The sequence below is a fragment of the Callospermophilus lateralis genome, chromosome 9 (genome assembly GCF_048772815.1).
Source record: "Callospermophilus lateralis isolate mCalLat2 chromosome 9, mCalLat2.hap1, whole genome shotgun sequence".
NCBI lineage: Eukaryota > Metazoa > Chordata > Mammalia > Rodentia > Sciuridae > Callospermophilus > Callospermophilus lateralis.
In genome coordinates this window covers 128898209-128919640 of record NC_135313.1, presented here as the reverse complement: position 1 = coordinate 128919640, position 21432 = coordinate 128898209, and positions in this window count along the sequence as shown.

Sequence of the window (21432 nt, the reverse complement as noted above, 5' to 3'; positions counted from 1 at the left end):
TCAAACCCATGTCTGTCTGTTCCTTGATCTATTTGAATTGGTGCTGCTATATCTTGACCTTGTTTTCCTAATCTTTTTTCTTTCCTAAAACGTTGTCTAGCCCTAGTAGTGGGCGCATTAGGATTGATGTTATTTGTTAACGTCAAATCTAATTGATCTAGGTCATCTCGTCCCCATAAATTTATGGGAAGATGATCCAATACATATGGCTGTATAGTTCCCTCACAACCTTCAGGATCCTTCCAATCTAATATCATTGCACTTCTATGGTGATTAGTAGCCACTCCAAGGCCTCGAAGCGTTTGAGTGGCTTGTTGTAATGGCCAATGTTTTGGCGATTCCTGACTAGATATGATGCTAAGTTCTGCACCTGTGTCCAGTAGCCCATTAAAGTCGTGTCCTTGATTATTTAGTTTTAACATTGGGCGAGAATCTAAATTTAAAGACAACATAGCCCAATCTACACCTGTGGAGCCTAATCCCCTGGAAACTCTTTTTACACTATGAATAGGAAATTTATTATGTAGGCTGGGTATTATTTACAACTGTGCTATTCTATCTCCAGGTGAAATTGCTGATATACCTCTTGGAGAACTAGCTATAATTTTTATTTCACCTAAATAATCGGGATCAATTACCCCAGGACTTATCATAAGTCCTTTTAATGTAGATGAACTACATCCCAATAATAAGTCTACTGTCCCTTTTGGAAGAGGTCCTTTTATTCCTGAAGGAATGATTTGAACTCCCATCTCTGGAGTTAGTACTGCTCTGGAAGAGGCACAGATGTCCAACCCTGCGCTCCCTCGGGTTTGTCTGATGAGGGATTTAATGGACAATGTGTCCTGGGCACTACTCTGATGGTGTTGCTGGGTTCTTCCACTGCCCCGTATATTTGTGGTTGTGGGCCCCGGAGCATTGGGCCCCTTTGTCCGTTTTTTGGTAATGGAGCCTGATGCCTTTCTCCACGATATCGTGGGTAAATACCTGGTCCTTGTCCGTTTTTTGATAAGGGAGTACCCCCTATGGTAGTTTGAGAACAGCATTCATTAACCCAATGTCTCCCTCTATGGCATCGTGGGCAAATACCCGGTATTCTATTTCTTTGATACCTAGTTTTGTTAAATCCTCCTCCTATGGGGCAACTCCTTTTAAAATGTCCTGTTTGTTCACAATCATAGCATGTTTTTGGCCTGGCATCTAAAGCCTGTTGTACTTCAGCTGCCAAGACTTGCCCTTGTTCATTAAAATCTCTACATAATTTAATATATGTGTTTAAATCTTCATGTCTCCATGGTCTAATAACCTCTCTGCAGCTACGATTTTCTTGGTCATAAGCCAGTTGTTTTATTAATGGCATTGCTTGTTCTGTATCCCCCCAAATTTTGGCAGCCGTTTGAATTAGCCTGTCTACAAAGTCAGCGTAAGGTTCATTACCTCTCTGTATTACCTTAGATAGCTGACCTTGTAAATCTCCATGTCCTTGTAAAGTCTTCCATGCCCTAACTGCGTCTGCAGCAATTTCTGCATATATAGCAGGATCATATTCAATTTGTTGCCGCTGACCCTCATAAGGTCCTTTCCCTAGCAACATTTCTAGATTTCTTTGAGGGTAACCTGCTGCTGCATTTTGCCTAGCTGTCTCTGCGCAAAATTCCTCATTGGCAACCTTCCATAACAAATATTGTCCTCCATTTAGCACAGATTTACACATGCTAGCCCAATCTGCTGGCGTCATGTCCAAGTTAGTAATGGACTCGACCATGCTTACCGTGAAGGGAGCTTGGGGACCATAGGTTGTTACAGCCTCCTTTAACTGCTTCACTGTTTTAAAATCTAAAGCACGGTGAATTCGCTGCCCTCCTGCCTGCTCAAGTACAGGGCATGCTAATCTTCAAGGTCCTGTCTCAGGATCCCAATTATCAACTACGGGGTTTGAGGGCCACTCAGCTGTCTCTATCGGTGGGGCTGTTGGTTGAATTAAACCCTCTTGTGATAAAACGGAGTTAGTAACAGCCTCCTGTTGTGGCCTTTTTCCTAACAACTCCATTTCCTTTAAATTTTCTTCCTCTGTCTGACTAGCTCGAGAGACCTTCTCTTTTGCTTGATCTAAAATGTCTTTCTCTATGTTCTGAACCTCTAACAATTTACTTAACATATTTTCAGTTTGTTTTAATCTACTATAAAGATAACGCAACCCAATAAGAAAACACAAAACAAAACCGAAACTGAATGAAACAAAAATGGAATAAAAATCGTTGTATCAATTTTTTCTTCCTCAGGGCCGACAAACGTCAAACCTTTAGTCAACCATTTTTTCCAGTTTGCCTGAGAAATTTCTAGAGATAGGCAGCTTGAAAGAAAAACAAAATAAATCAAAAGAAGAACACATTGTTTTTTGAAATGGTCACCCATTCTCTCGCCTTCCCTTAGGGGCGAGCAATTTCACTTACCCCTAAGCTTCAGGCGTTCCACCTACGAGCCACCAAATGATGCACTCTCTGGCTGGGCACAAATCACGAGTCTCCACACAGCTTGTAGATTCAAACAGCAATTCTTTATTCCCGAACTCACACCGGCCGTCTACAAACACGTTCGGGGGAAATCCACGTTCCTGCCCAAATCCACTCTCTGCCCAAATCCACTACTCCTGGGCTTCTGTCTCCCAAATATACTGTCTGATCCTAAGAATCAAGAGGAACTCAGCAGCAGGATACGCCCTATTCTAAAGGGGAACACCCTAATCTCCTATTATGCTAAACCGCCCTATTCTAAAGGGGGAACACCCTAATCTCCTATTATACTAAACCAGGAACACCCTAAACATGGATCCGCCCTGGTCCTTGAGCAAGGTCACCTTACATGCAATGTCCTGCAAAATGTCCTATTTCCATGAGTCCTTCCACTAACAAAACATGGGGGTACGCTGGCAAGGAAATTGTCATACCTACTTGGCTGATGGCTCCCAGCAGTCATTTGTGTGGTAGTTAGAAGAGATGCCTGGTTTCACCTGGACATGAACTCTAGTGTCATTCCCCTTAGAGACTGAGTTATGTAACTGACCTCAGAAAAGTATTGCCAGGAATTTTGTTGGGATTTTAGGAGGCCATTCATGAGAGTCGCCCTTGGAAACTGAGATCTAAGCCAATGGTGGCTTTCCTAAGAGCATTGGGAATTTCAGCCAGGATATCACATGATTTTATTCTTATAGACTTGGCAGCCATAGTTGAGAGTCAAAACACACATGAACCTAACATTGTAGACCTCATGGGCCTGGCTTCATGTGTTCTTTTGGCCACTCTTGGGATGCCTTGCCTCTGCGAGATCTCCAGAGCATTTCTTGAAATGTGCTACCTCAAAATTTAATGGTTCCTGAATGAAATGAAACCCACAGTTTCTCCAACTTCATCCTTGAAAAATGGCTAGATAAATACCATGAAATTTTTAAAATTCCCATGACCAGGTGGGACTGGAGAATCTTTGGATGTCCAGTTGTTGATCATGAGTATACCAGAGAGGGCCTTGATTGACTGGGTTTCATGAAAATGGTGTAGAACAGAGATGCCAGTATGTTGGAGCCTGCTGAATAGTGGGCCCAGAGCTGTGGTGTGCAGGTGTGTGATAAAATATCTATGGTCGGGCCATGTGGTTCTCCCATTGACTTCCAAATGGCTGGTGGCTGACATGGTGGAGACAGGAATCACTTATATGTCTGAAACCTCTCCATAAATGGCATCTTGTTATATGGAGATGTTTCAGGGCAATGTTCATTATCAAGTTGCTATGGTCAAGGGGGCAATCTATGTGGGATAGAAGCCTGGTTGGTGCATTTTCCTGCAGACCCTTACCCACCACACGTGACAGGACTTCCTCCAGCACTGTGTCCCAGTTGAACTCCTTGCATTTTGTGAAGCAAATACCAAACTCCCAGTGCAGCAGCAAGAAAGTCCATGAAAAGTGGAGGATGACCTAATGGCTTCACAATCCACATGCGGAGACATATAGCTTTCAGTGGCCACAGTTTACTTACAAAGAGAGAAGTCAGCACTGCTGCCTCATGTTCTTTGGAAAATAAGAAACAATGTCCTCCAGGTCACATAGATGCAGACCCAGCTTTGATGGTTTCATTAGAATGGAAGCAAAAGCTCCTGACAACAACATATATGTCAAGTGCCCATCCTCAGAGGCAGTTTCTCAAAAAGTCTTTAGGCCAGCAGAGCTCCATGTTTGTGGAGTGTTTACCTTTTAGACCAGGATGCAAGAAATCTCCACTGACTTTAATTAAAATCAAATTAAAACAAGCTTATTATTTCCACCACCCTGGTGCCTCTCCCTCCCAAAATGGCGGAAACAAGAGAGAAACCCCACCTTTCTTACACCCCAGCTTTATAGCCCAGAAAGTTACACAAAAGGGGGGTTACAGATAACAGAACTCTGACAAGCATCACACTAATGGTAGTTTACATTTTTTTTTTTTTTTTTGCTGGCACAAACATCAGAATTTATGGGGACCATTAGAGCCTCAGAGATTGTCATCTGACCAGGGAAGGCCAATATTTATGAGGTGTCAACAAAGCTTCAGAGAGGGCTGTTATTTGGTCAGAGAGCCAGCCATGCGTGAGTTCAAGGCACGGGCAGGCATTCCAAACAGGTTCGGAATTTGCTGTAATTAATAGTTAAGAAAAATTATCCTTTCTTGGCTTTGTGGCAAGATGGCTCCAAACTTTAATAAAAGATCAGGTTGGCTCTATCATTCCCCCCTTTTCTAATGTGTCCCTTTCATATCTTTAATACGGTAGGTGAAGAGCACTTAGGGAATTTTATTCTCTGATGTAACAGTCTCCCTATTTTTTGAAATCACCCAAAACCGGTCTCCCTGATTTTATCTGACTTAATTAATTACGTATATTGATAGTCTATTTATTTTTGGCTCCACTGTTGTAAGAAGAGAGGCATCACTCATTTTGGCTTCTTCTGAGCTGAGAGAGGGTGATGTGAGGGGGAACGGCATGAGGGACATGAGTTACCTTTTAGAGGTCAGTTCGGTTTGAAGTCTCATTGGGGAAGAACAGGTTGTAAAGTCATCTGGGGATGGGTTCTTCTATGAGAGAAACAAAAAACATGAGTACTGAATAAATGTTGCAGCAGCTAGAACATGTCACTGTACAGGAGTTCCCTCACCAGTCTTTAATATCCCCAGTTTTCAGGACTGTCAACTTAATACTTAACATTTAGTGTTACAGTTGTACCTCCCCATAAAATACAGTTTAATAATTTTATGTCATCTGATCTTGCAAAATCATTTTACTAGAATGACCTCTGTGTCTAATAGAAAAACCTTTAATTCTGTTACTCAGTGCTGGATAATCGTACTAGCCAACACCAAGCTTAACCGTGTAGGTTAGAAATATCTGAAGCCTTAAACTAAAAACTTCTGCCTCTGGCAGCTCCTCTTGATAGTGTCTTTTTATAGTTATCAGGCATTCCTGTCTGAGAATCCTTCTTTGTAGCCTCCAGTCTTATTTATTTTGGAGGCTAATACAAAGTGTATACATTAAAATATTATTATTATTATTATTATTATTATTATTATTATTATTATTATTATTATTTAAAATGTCCAGGAATGGTTGTATTTTGCTTTCAACTGTCTTTGCTAAGTGTTTAAGATGAAGCAGTCAAACTGACTTTTGTTTCTATATATTGTGAACAGTCAGCTGAGCTTTTATGGTTGTCATTCCTGGGGAAACTTGAGAGCAGCTTCTCAGTTCTGCTAGTGCCATTTGGGCTAGGTGGGTCCAGGTCTTCCTTGACCATGTGGCTTCCCTCGGCAGCATCAGGGATGTCTCCCTTCTCTGATGACTCTCCTCTTCTTAGCAAATGCACTGATTGGCTTTCTGTTCTCCAGTGGTCTCATTAATCCCCCTGATGGGGAGGTTATATGGCCCAGAGTTGAAAAGCTCTTTAGAGAAGTCCCCTGTTCCCTAGATTCAGACTGACTCAGAGGTCAAGAGCCAAATATTAGTTTTCTTGTCCCTTTTCATTTAACTTTAATTTTAAATACTAATCTTAAATATCCAGCAAATAAATTTATCTTTTTTTATGTTAAGAGTACTGGGCTTTAATGTCTATAACTTTATAATTATTTATCTTTTTATTAATTGGGATCTGTGTTATTCTGTCTGTCTTGTAGGTGATGACTTATTATCTTAAATTAACCCATGTTGTGTTCTTAAAGCAACACTTCTGTAAAACACTAACAGAGAATCTTTAGATCACTTATAAGGAAATTACAAAATAAATTATTTTAACAAGAGTAAATATACTTAGTTTGCATAATAGCTACCCTGAATTTTTTTGCTTAGTTATAAATTATATCCCCTGTTATAGATCCTAGTAATTTTGACAGAAAAAAAAAACAACTTTTGAACAAAACTTTAAATGAAACATAATCTAACCTACTGTTTTCATAGTCATTCTCACATGTAGTAAGATGGGACACAGAGCCTTATCTCAGGTAAGGCAGGTCTCTTTATAAATCTTAAGGGTTTTAGTTCTAAAGCTGATCTTTTTTTTTTAAATAGCATTTTACAAAGTTTACATAAATTGTTTTAGGTCACATGAACATTAGCTAACACCATATGATATCACATTTAAAACATGAATTAAAGAAAGGCTGAAAGTTTTTAACCTTTACATAGATTAGGCTCTCATTAACTTAAAAATACATTTAAATTGTTCCCAATGTAAAAAGTAACATAAAACTTTACTTATCTTTATGATAACAGATAAATAAATTCCCAATATATATTTTTACCATACAACTTAAGAACGCCAGCATGATATAATGCTCTTTTAATTTTCTACCTTACAGACTTGTACATGGAAGATATGATCACATTAATAGCATCATAATTACATTGATGTTTCCACATTAACCAAGTTTAGCTTTTAAAGTAATGGCAGTACAGTTCTCTAAAATAACAGTTCTTATTTAATCAGTTGTTTAATTTTTATGGTTGCTAGCTCTAGAAAAAATAAAACATAATAAACACAATGTTATGGGTAAACTTATGTTTTAAGAAATTTTTGTCTCTTTAACACATGACTGATTTTTACAATCTTATACAGACTTTAGTACAAACTTGTACAGACCTTAGTTAATCAATCAGATATCTAACAAAAGTACTCATGAATGAGTAATCTCATATCAAATTTAATTTACTTATTTATCAAAATATTAGACAAATGTATTGAAGATTGTAAACCATTTTTTTTTGTTGAAGGAAAAGTCCTACAAGCAAGTCATATTAGATATTTTGTAGACATTAATATTTTATTAGATATCTGAAAACCTAGAAAAACTTGTAAGCTTAAATTTAAAGACATTTATTTTTATCTGTTTATCCAATTTAAATTGAACCATTTAAATCACATGAATTAAGGATCCTTGGATCCACTTTTTGAAATTTGTTTTTATGAGCGTTTTTTTATGAGCGTTCTTTATATATGTAAATTTTTGTATCATATATTTGATATATGGATATATGTATATATAGACATACAACACATAACAGAAGTGTGCACACATAAAAATAGTAAAGGCCTTATAGCTTTTCGCAGATGAAATCTGCATTGCAATGTTTAAAAAACTCCGCAGTTGGTCAAAGATAGAACTGATCAGAAAAACATTAACTTAGGTCTGTAGGATCAAAATCATGAGCTAAAAAAACAAAATAAAGTATCTAAGGAAAAAAAATAAGAATCCTAGAAAAAACGACTGGCCAGTAATTAGTAAAAACCATACAATTTGCCTTTTTTTTTTCTGCTTAGGCCTCAGATCAGTCTCCTACTGAGCTTGCAGGCTTCTTTTATTTGCATTTCAAAATAAGTCCTGGCTGAGGTCAGGAAGGAGCAGGAAAAAACTGCTATTCAGAGCAGTCACATCAGGCCTAAGGCATTTTAACCATAATTTTCAGGTTAGGATGTTGAAAATTATGAAACAAGTTTAAGATACAATTCACAAAATTTTATATCTTTACATCTTGTTTTGTCAACAGATACCATAAAATGATTTATTATCTTTGTCCAAATTAATGCACTGGTACACACAGTGATATTTTCCCACGCTACCCAATTCAAAATAGGTGAAATAAAAGACTGAATAATTGGGAAGTTACTTGCCAACTTGGAAGTAGAGTTCTTTAGTTTTCCATCCTAAGTATTTAAGTTCTCTGGCACAAATTATCTGAAATCATAAACTAAACAATTACCTAAACCCGACTTTTACCTGCAAGATTGTGCAATGCTTCAAAAACCCATTCAGATACCAGATTGTTACAATAAAACATCATCATTTAGACACACATTCAGCTAAGATCATTCCCAAGAAACAATTTAAAATATCAACACATTATTGCACATGTCTTAAAGGGCCAGAAACAAAGACACAAGACAGACAGAAGGGAGCTCCAGACTATGGCTGACAGACAGAAGCCTTTAAAACAGAGCAGATAAGAGAAAAATCTCCTACACCAGTGGCACCATAGAAGTCCCCACAAGGGGACCACATGTTTTTACAGAGGGGCAACCTGACATGTAAAATCAAGGGTCTCCATGGTGACTTTACTGAATTTAGTATCCCCTTTTTCTTTTTCTCTTTTTTAAAAAGACAGACGTTACATAATGCTTACAGTGCAGGGAAGGAAGGAGGGAATTCCCTGAAGTAACAGGGCTTCAGCAGCTGCTGGAAGTCCTTAGGTCCCTCCTTTTACTTACAGGATTAGCTCCTCTGGTTCGGTTCCACCCCAACCATGCTCCATCTCCTAACATATCAGTAGTCAGCTCTCAAAACATTCCGGGGCGGGGGCGGCGTGGTTTATCAAAATTTGAAACTTAAAGTTCAGTTCCTGACCTTGAAGCCAATTAATGCCAATTTAATAATGAGGACAGGGTTTTTGAGAAAAAGAAAAAGGGAGGTTTATTGCTTTGCTAAAAAAGGAGAAACACTGGGGACTCTGCCCAATGGTTGTGACTCTTTTGATCTGGAAGTACAAGTGGTTTTAAAAGAGTTTCACTTGTTTACCTGTGAGATACTCAGTTTTTAGCTCTGCAGCAGGCATTGCCCTGTGCAGTGGGTGTGCTCCAGGCAGCCAGCTAGGGGCTTCTCTTATCCTGCTTAACAAAGGGAGGTAAAGTTCATCCCAGTTCCTTAAAACACAGTCCAAAAAGGTGTCACGCTTACTTGCTTTATTACCCATTTTCACGTCCAATATCTTTAAGTTTTTACCACAGAAATCACACAACAAAACGCACAAAAACAAACAAACAAAAAACATATAGAACCCAGAACAAAACAGAAAAAAAAAAAAAAAAAAAACCAGAAACCCGGCACCAAAAAAAAAAAAGCAGAGGAGCAATGCAACGTCATGCTAAAGCTCCTGGGTAGGACCGCGTGCGTGCCCATCCTCACCTCTCTACCCATCCAGAAGAATTCCCTACACAACAGAACAAAGGACAGCATGATTCTCGTTACTGTCCCGGACAGGAGTATATGTGAGCCTCCCCAGTCCTCCTCTCTGTCATCAGAAGAGATCTCCCTTAACCAGATATCAGATGTTATAAAGGTGCCACTTACCTATGGAGGCGTCCTCCACCAGGTGCTTGCTAATAGTTATAGTCCAGTGGTTCATTGCAGTGCTCCCTGGACCAAAGTCTCACTCCAAGTCGTTGAAACATCTCAAGTTGCACATCCCCTAGAGTGGCTCTGTAGCCGGGAGCCCTGGAGGGAAGGCCAGCTTCAGAATTTCCAACAGTCTGGTCTTGTGATCTGTACGCGCAGGGTCATCTTGCTGGGGAACTGCAAAATGTTAGACCAGGATGAAAGTAAAGACCACTGACTCCAATTAAAATCAAATTAAGGCAAGTTTATTATTTCAACCGGCTGGCCTGCCTCTCCCTCACAAAACGGCGGGCACAAGACAGCAACCCCACCTTTCCTACAGCCCAGCTATATAGCCCAGAAAGTTACACAAAAGGGGGATTACAGATAACAGAACTTTGACAAGCATCACACTAAATGTAGTTTACTTTATTTTTTTTTTTTGCTGGCCCCAACATCAGAAATTATGATGACCATTAGACCTCAGAGAGGGTCGTTGTCTGGCCAGGGAAGGCCAAAAATTATGATGTGTCACTAAACTTTCAGAGAGGGCTGCTATCAGGTCAGAGAGATAGGCATGGGTGAGTTCAAGGCATGGGCAGACATTCCAAACGGGTTCAGAAATTGCAGTAATTTATAGTAAACCCAAAACTAGCTTTTCATGGCTTTGTGGCAAGATGGCTCCCAATTTTAATAAAAGATCAGGTTGGGTCTATCAACCCTGTCCCTTACTTTTGGAAACTCCTCTTCCACCTCCAAGTTTGTGAACTCCTGAGGATTTTCCAGATATGTATTCACAGATTTTCTAACTCTTCTCCTCTAATTGTGTCTTACTTGGGGGGAAGGCAATGTCAAGTCATCGTTCTGGATGAGAGTGGGAAGATTTTTGTATAGCACATATTTGCATACACATTGGATTCCTTATCTAATTTTCCATTCAGAATACTAAAACCCTGGCACTAACCCATACCCTACTAGACTCTGACTACTAATCCTAATATGATGGAGAAACATAACCCAAACAGAATAGAAATACAAGCAGTTCAGAGGAGGCATGGTGTATAGTTGGACTTTCATTTTGCATGATGAAGGGTTGGTGTTATAAATCTAGTCATTTTTTAATTGAAATAGTTCACCATGTGTTTTTAAAGTTAACAAATATTTGAATTCCTGTCTTGCTTTCTCTGTAGCCTATTCAGCACATGTATTTTTGCATGCACATACAGAATCCTACCTTTTTTTTTTAATTAATTTTTATTGTAGGTTGTTCAAAACATTACATAGTTCTTGATATATCATATTTCACACTTTGATTCAAGTGGGATATGCACTCCCATTTTTACCCCATATACAGAATCCTACCTTTTATCACACGTACATTCTTGTGAGGTGGCTGACTTGCCAGATACAAATTTTGAGAAGAGATCACTCCTCCTAAACACAGTTGGAACTGAAAATTCAATCTATGTTTGAGGTTCCTAGTTTAACAAAATTATAAATAAATCCATGTTTAGTAAAATAAATAGTTTGGGTCTGTGGATGATGTATTTTTAATGATGAATTTCAATTGGCATATATATTGCTACTTTTTAATGTCTGTGTGGGTGTTTTGTATATATATATATATATATATATATATATATATATATATATATATATATATATATATATATAATCTCCAGATATTTCAAAATATGAAATATATGTGTCTTATTATACACTCCCTAAATTCATTCATGTTCATGTATTTGGATTTATAATCAACTTTTACAAGATTATTATCAGAAATATGCATCCACCTGAAATACATATTTGTTTCCTAGTACTGAAAACTAACTTCGGTGAATGGTGCATCCAAATCCTAATATTTCTACAGTAACTTACCCAGTTTAACATCAATGTAAGTAGATTCCTATGATACAAAATGTTTATTTTGACGTTCATTTTTATTCAACACTGGTACATTACTATTTCTTCAGTTTATGCACATAATAGGATATATATTTATCCACAAGTTCACAAATTTATAGGCATTTGTCTCTCTATCAATCACTTCCTGCTTCAGAACACATGTATTCCTCCAGGTTTCCTGGCTGGACTTTTCATGAGACTTCTTTCCAAATACATTATTTTTGATTTCTATAATCATTTTGAAGCAAAACACACACACTCTTCATGATAAACCATTACCCTAATATTACCATTAGATGTATAACGGGTTGGAATGAATGATTGTATATCAATATAAGATTTCCTGTATATTTTCAGATATCAATTCAATCCTTTATTTAAAGTTGAAAGTACTTATATTATTTATTCACAGTATGGTCTATTCATGCATTATCTCTATATTGATAGACAAACGTATCCCCAATACTAATTTATATGTCTTCAAAATATTGCACCCAGAAATGGTGGAAGAAATACTCATGTCACCTGATCTACATATACATTTTATCACAGTAATATTCTGGACAAAACTACAAAGATCAAACTTATGTTTTTACCAAAGCCTATATGGAAAGTGAGCATGGATTATGAAAAACATCTATTGCTCTCAAATGTCAATTCTATTGGTGACTACATATTTCTTTCTTCCTAAGATTATGTATTCAACCTCAAGGCTGTTCAAAATGTCTAATCCTATCACTCACTTTATAATTGGCCTGATTTCCTAAAGTCTCTATTGATATCTGCTTTCCTACATATTTTCCCCAGTTCAACATTGTGACAGATTCTTCACATGTGCTAACATTTACTTTCACTCTCTACCTGAAGCCCTATTGCTAAAGAACTTTTGGTACAAATCCTATCCTCACTCTTCTTTCTAAACCTATTGAGTATCTTCCTAATCCTATTGACTATCTCTTTTTGACTGGATGTTCTCTTCTACATTCAATCATCCAAGGTACAAGGACCTATGCCATTGTATATCGATTTATTGGAGACATTTTTGCAGAACATAATTCAAAACTAAGTATCCCAATCAAGGGCCCCATGCCCTTATGGTCTCCAAAGCTTACCTAGATTTCTGTTTACCTACTTATATTTCACCTATATATTCTAATAAATATCACAGGTTCAGAATACCATTATTCATCCCGAAGAATGATTCCTAACCCAAATTGTACATGTTATTAACCCTAACCATACACTCTTTCCTCAATCTAACTTTACAGAAGAGGAGGTACAGAGTTGGTCTTATAATACAGAAATGGAGGGGATATTCCATCTACTGAGAACCTCAAAGGTCTATGCAGAATTTATCCCTGTAGAAGATGTAGGCTGCTGTGAAGGACCAGAGAGAGAAAAAGTCATCTTTCAAGGCAAACAACCTGGTCAGGATGAAGGGATATGTCTGAATCAACATCTATCTTTTTATTGTAGAGAAGATGGACTAAACCAGTTCTGTTTAGAGAGCTGTTCCTGGGTGCCTATGGTTGATATACCATTCTAACTTGTGAAAGTGAAACAGGAAGTAGGGGCAGCCTCCATTTCATGCGAACCTTGGAAGCAACTGTTAGGGCAAAGTGCTTGCCAAAGCCGGGACCTAATACAGTTGCTGATGGAAGTGACCTACCTAACTTCCTTGGTGATGGAACTCTCTGAACATGGGATTCTGGAAGCCAGGCAAACAGAGCCAGTCCCAGTCCCAGTCCAGGTGGGCTCACTTATTTGGATTTACCAATGACAGAGTCAGTCTTTCTTGGTACCTACTGATGTGAGGATGGCTAAAAGCCAGGAGAGCTCTGAAGAGGGGCCTTTCCTGAGAAAGCAGGAAGTGGCTCACTGCTGGATCCTGACAACTTCACAGAGTTGGCCAACGAGATCAGATCTGAGACAAGACAGGCCATTTTGGGGTAACATTGTATGGCTCACCAGTCAGAGGACATTCCGGACAGTCACAGACCTACTTTGGGGAAGGAGATGCCTTTGTGGGTGTGGGTGTGAGTTTGTGATTTTGTCTCATGTTCTGAGAATAATTAGAAAAGGAGGTTTGTTTGTTTTGGAGTGGGCTGATCTAGTAAGTCATTTGACAAGGCGAGTTTTTCCATGTCTGTGTATCCCATTGTGTCCATTGATGTAGACAGTAGAAAAGAGAATGCATCAATGGATGTGCCCTGTCTAGTAGAATGCTTCCCAGCATTCATCCTGCCCAATTTATGAATGGACTGTGGCTTGCCTTAGGGATGGGCAACACCTAATATGTTCCTAAGTTCCTGTTTTCTTCCTGAATTCTGGCCAATCTCCAGAATATGATCATGGTATTGTACCACCTCCAAGCTCAGTGACATGGCCATGTTCTGGATAGCTGAAGGGAATGGCCAGCATGTCAGAAAAATCAGATATCAGTGTGACCAGGAAAGACTCAGTTGAGAAACCCTGCTTTGGGCGTTTTGCTTACATATACTTCCGTTTCCCTGAATGTCAGGAAGGTCTTTTCTTCAGACCAAACTTTTTTGAAGCCTGAAGAAAACAGTTTTCAAATGGAAATAAATGGGCATCACCTGTGGCTCTTTGTTTAATTGCTTTGGAAAGGGATGAGTCTGAATCAGCCTCTTGGCCCTGTGTGAGGCAGTGGGTTAGATTCTCAGCACCTGATGGATCTAAAGAAAGATCCCATGTGTGCATCCAAAACCAAAATGGCCAAAATTGCTGTCATTGTGGATGAAGTCTCTAACCTTTTTCAGTAAGGTTCCTGACCTCCATCAAGAGAGAATAGGGATACATTGGGTCAAATGAGTTTTTCAAAACCCTGCAGAGGCTAGCCCATAGGTGCTTGGCTTTTATCATCACTCCAATTCACATAAAGAATCTAAACACCACAATCAGAACGCCTCAAATTGAAGAAGCAGAGTATTATTAACGGCACGCCTATTTGATCACTCCTGGTTCACAGGAAGGGTGTCCATTCCACCCTGACATCAGGCAAATGAGGGGCAAGGTAGCTTATTTTGGACACTGTCTAGAGCTGCACCCCTCATCGAAAACTCCAGCCAGAGTTTATGGTGAGTGTATATATGGACATATGTGTACATAGGACCATGGTACATGGTCCTATGCCATTGTATATGGATTTATCTGAGACATCTGTGCAGAACGTAATTCAAAGCTAAGTATCCCAATCAAGGGCCCAATGTCCTCTGGGCATCAAATAATACTTGTATTTATGTTTTCATACATATATTTCATCTCTATAGTCTTATACATATCGCAGTTCCCAATACCATTTTTCATCCAGTAGAATGATTCCTAACCCAAATTGAAAATGTTATTAATCCAAACCATACACTGTTCCCTCAACCTAACTTTACAGAAGAGCATGAACAGGGTTGGTCTTACAATACAGGAATGTATGGGATCTTTGACTTGCTGAGAACCTCAAAGGTCCATGCAGAAATGATCTCTGCACAAGATATAGTCAGCGATGAAGGACCTGAGTGAGCAAAAGTCTTTTTCCATGGCAAACAACTTGATCAGGATGAAGAGTTGTGTCTGAATCTGCCTCTCTCTTCTTAATGTAATGAAGATGGGCCAAACCAGGCCTGTGTGGAGAGCTCTACCTGGGTGCCTATGGTTAATATATCATTCTAACTTGTGAAGGTGTCACAGGAAATATGGGCAGCCTCCATGGGACTCTGGAAGCAACTGTTAGGACAAATTGGTTGCCAAGGCAGTGTGTCCTCATTCAGTTTCTGAAGGAAGTGACTTCACCTCACTCCCTTGGTGATAGAAATCTCTGAACGTGGAATCCAGGAAGCCAGGAACACAGAGCCAGTCCCAGTCCCAGTACCAGTGGTCTCACTTGTTTGGATTTACCAAGAACAGAGTCAGTCTTTCTTGGCACCTACCGATGTGAGGATGGCCAAATGCCAGGATAGCTCAGAAGAGGGGATTTTCTGAGAAAGCAGTTAGTGGCTCAATACTGGCTCCTGACAACTTCAAACAGTTGGCCAAGGAGACCAGAACTGAGACAGGACAGGCCATTTCAGGGGAACATAGTATGGCCCACCAGTCTGAGGACACTGTGCCTAGTCACAGACCTACTTGGGGAAAGGAGGTGCCTTTGTGGGTGTGGATGTGGGTTTGTGGTTTTGTCTCATGTTCTGAGGATAGGAAAGGCGGTTTGTTTGGTTCAGAGTGAACTGTTTCTAGTAAGTCCTTTGGCAAGGCGAGTCTTTCTATGTCTGAATATCCCACTGTGTCTGTGGTTGTAGATATTAGAAAAGGGAATGCATCAATGAATGTGTCCTGTCTTGTAGAACACTTCCCAGCATTCATCCTGCGTAATTTATCAATGGACTGCAGCTTGCCTTATCTATGGGCAACACCTGCTATCTTTCTATGTTCCGGTTTTCTTCATAAATTCTAGCCACTCTCCAAAATAAGCTCATGGTTTTGTGTCCAAGATGTGTACCACCTCCAAGCTCTGTGACATGGCCATGTACTGGATAGCTGAAGGGAATGGCCAGCATTTCAGAAAACTCAGATATCAGTGTGACCACGCAAGTCTCAGGGAGAAACCCTGCTTTGGGCCTTTTGCTTACCTACTGATATGTTAACCTGAATGTCAGGAAGGTCTCTTGCCTCAGGCAAACCCTTTGTGAACCATGAAGAAACACTTTTCAAATGGAAATCAGTGGGCATCACCTGTGTCTCTATGCTTAATTGCTTTGGAAAGGGATGTGTCTGAATCAGCCTCTTGGACCTGTGTGAGGCTGTGGCTTAGATTTTCAGCACTTGATGGATCTGAAGAAAGATCCAAAGTGTGCATCCAAAACCAAAATGGCCAAAATTGCTTTCATTGTGGATGAAGTCTCTAGCCTTCTTCAGAAAGGTTCCTGACCTCCATCAAGTGAGAATAGGGACCCTTTGGGTCAAATGGGTTCTTCAAATCCCTAAAGAGGCTAGCCCATATATGCTTGGGTATTCTCATGACTCCAATTCACATAAAGAATCTCCACTTCACAGTCAGTAGGCCTCAAATTGGAGAAGTGGAGCAGTATTAACGGCAGGCCTATTTGATCACTCTTGGTTCACAGGAATGGTGTCCAGGCCACCCTGACTTTAGGCGAATGAGGGGGAAGGGAGCTTATTTTGGACACCGACTTGGGCTGCACCCTTCATGGTAACCTCCAGTCAAAGGTTATGATGACTGTCTATATGGAAGAAGATGTGGGCCATGTGGCAGTATTTTGGTTTAAATTTTGGTCATTTGTGTGGTGGTTGGAAGAGATGACTGGGTCCACCTGGGCTTGTTCTCTGGTGTGATTCCCCTTAGAGACTGAGTTCTGGAACTGACCTCAGAGAAGTATTGCCATGAATTGTGTTGGGATTTTAGGAGGCCAAACATGAGAGTCGCCTTAGAAACTGAGATCTACCCCCAGGGTGGATTTACACAGAGCACTGGGAATCTCAGCCAGGATATCATATGATTTTATTCTTAAGGACTTGGCAGCCATAGGTGAGAGTCAATACACACATGGAGCTCACATTGTAGACATCATGGGCCTGGATTCATTTGACCATTGGGCACTCTTTGGGAAGCCTTGCCTGTGAGAGTTCTGCAGAATTTTCATTGAAACGAGCTTCCTCGCCATTTAATGGTTCCTGAATTAATTGAAACCCACAGAGCCTCCAACTGTATTATTGAAAAATGGCTAGATAAATACCAGGGAATTTTTGAATTTCCCATGACCAGGTGGCACTGGAGAACCTGTGGATGTCCTGTTGCTAATCAAGAGTATAACAGACAGTGCCTTGATTGACTGGGTTTCATGAAAATGGTGCAGAACAGAGATTCCAGTAAGTTGGAGCCTGCTGAGTAGTGGGCCTAGAGCAGTGGTGTGCAGGTGTGTAATAAAACACCTGTGGCGGGGCCATGTGGATCTTCCTTTGGCTTCCAAAGGGCTTGTGACTGACATGGTGCAGCCAGGAGTCCCTTATATGTAAAGACATCTTGTTATATAGAGAAGTTTCAGGGCAATGTCCAGAATCAGGTGGCTATGGTCAAGGGGGCAATGTCTGTGGGATAGAAGCCTTTTGGTGCATTCTCCTGCAGACCCTGACCCACCACAAGTGACAGAACTCCCTCCAGCACTGTGTCCCAGTTGAACTCCTTGTATTTTGTTAAACAAATAACAAACTCCCTATGCAGCAGCAAGAAAGACAATGAAAAAGTGGAGGATGACCAAAGGGCTTCACAGTCCACACAGGGAGACACTTTGCCCCAATGGCCATAGTTTACCTACAAAAATAGAATTCATCACTGCTGCACCATGTTCATTGGAAAAAAAGAAAACATGTCCTCCAGGTCACATAGATGCAGATCCAGCTCTGATGGTCTCACTACAAAGGAAGCTAGAGCTCCTGACAACAACATATATTTCAAGGACCTATCCTCAGAGGCAGTTACTCAAGAAGTCTTTAGGCCAGCAGAGCTCCATGTTTGTGGAGAGTTTACCCTGTCCCTTACTTTCGGAAACTCATCTACCACCTCCAAGTTTGTGAATTCCTGAGCATTTTCCATTCCAGATATGTATTCACAGATTTTCTAACACTTCCCCTCTCATTGTGTCTTACTTGGGGCCAAGGTAATGTTAAAGCTTTGTTCTGGATGAAAGTAAGAAGATATTTGTGTAGCACATATTTGCATACTCATTGGATTCATTTTCCTATTTTCCATTGAAATACAGAATCCCTGACATGAACATATACCCTACTAGACTCTGACTAATAATCCTAAAATGGTGTAGAAAAATAACGCAAGCAGAATAGAAATACAAGCAGTTCAGAGGATGCATGCTGTATAGTTGGACTTGCCTTTTGCATGATAAACGGTAGGTGTTAAATATGTAGTCAATTTTTAACTGAAATAGTTCTCCATGTGTTTTTAAAGTAAACAAATATGTGAATTCCTGTCTCCCTTTCTTTGTAGCCAATTCAACACATGTATTTTTATATGCACATATAGATTCCTACATGGTATCACATGTACAATTTGTGAGGTGGCTGATGGAAGAAACAACTTATGAGAAGAGGTCACTCCTCCTAAACGCAGTTGGAACTGAAAATACAACCTATGGGTGAGCTTCCTAGTATAACAATATTATACATAAATCCATGTTCAGTAAAATGAATATTTTTGCATCTGTGGATGATATATATTTCATAATGAATTTCGATTTGCATATATTTCTACCTCTTAATGTCTGTGAATTTTTTTTGTATATGTGTGTGTGTGTGTGTATATATATATATATATATATATATATATATATATATATATATATATATATATTTTTTTTTCAGATTTTTCAAAATATGAAATATATATGTCTTATTTTACACTCCCTAAATTCACTCATATTCATGTATGTGGATTTATAATCAACTTTTCACAAGATTATTCTCAGAATTATTCATCCACCTGAAATACATATTTATTTTCTGGTGCTGAAAACTAACTTCAGTGAATGGTGCATACAAATCCTAATTATTCTACAGTAACTGACCCTGTTTAACATCAATCCAAGTAGATTACTATGGGACATGATGTATGTTTTGACGTTCATTTTCATTCAAAACTGGTACATTACTATTTCTTCAGGTTATGCATATCATCGGATATGTATTTCATTCACAAGTTAGCAAAATTATTTGCATTTGTTTCACTTTCCATCACTTCCTATTCAGAACACATGAATTCCTCTATGTTTCTTGACTGTTATTTTCATGAGACTTCTTTCCAAACACAATATTTTCCAAATCCATAATCAGTTTTGAAGCAAAACTCACACACCCTTAATGAGAAAACATAACTCTAATATTACCATTAGATGTATAACTCGTTGGAATGAATGATTGTATATCAATATAAGATTTCTTATATATTTTCAGATATCAATTCAATCCACTATTTAAAGTGGAACTAGTTGTATTATTTATTCACTGTATGGTCTATTCATACATTATCTCTATATTCATAGACAAAGTGTACACCTCTCTGTACCCCCAATACTAATTTATACATCCTTTAAATATGGCCCTCAGAAAAGGTGGAAGAAATACTCATGTCACCTGATCTACATATACATTTTATCAGAGTAATATTCTGGACACAAAATACAAAGGTCACACTTATTATTGTACCAAAGCCTAAATGGAAAGTGAGAGAGGATTACTACAATCATCCATGTCATGTTGCCTAATGCTCTCAAATGTCAGTCCTATTTGTGAGTACATATTTAATTCTTCCTAAGATTGTGTATTCAAACTCAACCCTGTTGAAAATGTCTAATCCTCTCACTGACTTTATACTTAGCCTGATTTCATAATGTCTCTATTGATATCTGCTTTCCTACATATTTTCCCCTGTTCATCATTGTGACTGATTCTTAACTTGTGTTGACATTTACATTCACTGTCTAACCAAAACCGTATTGCTAAAGAACTTTTGTTCCAAATCCTATATTCACTCTTCTTCCTAATCCTTCCGAATATCAGTTTTTGAATGGATGTTCTCTTCTATATTCAATCATCCAAGTAAAGGTCGTGCGAGCATCGGAGGAAGAGACTACCAAGAGAATACATCATGCAACAGCAAAGGGTTTATTTGGGGTCCAACATACTGGGGCTCAGAGCTCACTTAATTAGAGCAGAGAGCCCTGAGAAGAGCTTATGCAGAGTTTATATACTTTTCTTGGAGAGGGCAGAAAGTGAAGTTTATTGATGGTTCAGGGTGAGTGGGTGGTTTGCATTCAACCGGGTGAGGGAGTACATTCTGCAGTTTGGCCGTTGGGGACAGCACATTCTGGGACAAGATTAGGAAACATTTCTCAACATTTCAACAGTGTTTTGTTAAGCGTACAGAAAAACAGGAAGTGACAAGTACATATTTTATTGACCTTTCATCCCCCACTTCTTCTTCTGGCAACTTTTAATCATAAAAATGATCGTTGGGGGATGTCACATTCTATGTTTGCTAGTGGGGTATTACCATAAGTTTAACTTGTCCAATTTGAGCTTGGAGAAAAGAAATTACATGGTTGAGGAAACAGGGTTTTATAGTTAGCAATAATATGAGGATTATTATTGGACGGGCCAGAGTTGATAAAAACGTAGTTAACCAGGGGGACTGTGTAAAACAAGACTCAAACCACCATTTTTTGGCCTCTCTCTCTCCTTGACTCTCTTCAAGGCATCTTTTTAATTTACTCATAGAATATTTTACAACTCCATTATGGTCGACATGAAAAAAAACATTCTACCCTCAATGCAGCACAAAGGCCCTCTTCTCTAGTGAAAAAGAGATCCAACCCTCGACTGTTCTGTAAAACAACTTCAGAGAGAGGGGTTAAAGATTCCTGCAAAGCTGTGATGGAGGTTACTAATATCTTTAAGTTTTTTATATATTCCTGCTCCTAATTGGGTCCTTTGTTGTGTCCCATGGACCACGGCAGTGGTTCCTCTGCCCAACCCTGCAGCAACTCCTATTTGCAATGGAATGGCTAAGGTGAGAGATACATGTTTTCAGAGGAACCGGATTGTATGCCCCCCTATTTGAACTTCAAATGAACCTGCATCATGATAGAGCACTCTGGGAAACATCCACACCATTACACATTTAATCACATCTGTTGACAATTTCATTAAAACTTAAACAATGTTTAAGTATATAGAATAAAACTGTTGTAGGGACGGACAAGGCAAGGCACCAAAGATAGCACCAAAGACAGGGAAACAGTCTTATTTGGTTGCAACCAGATTCA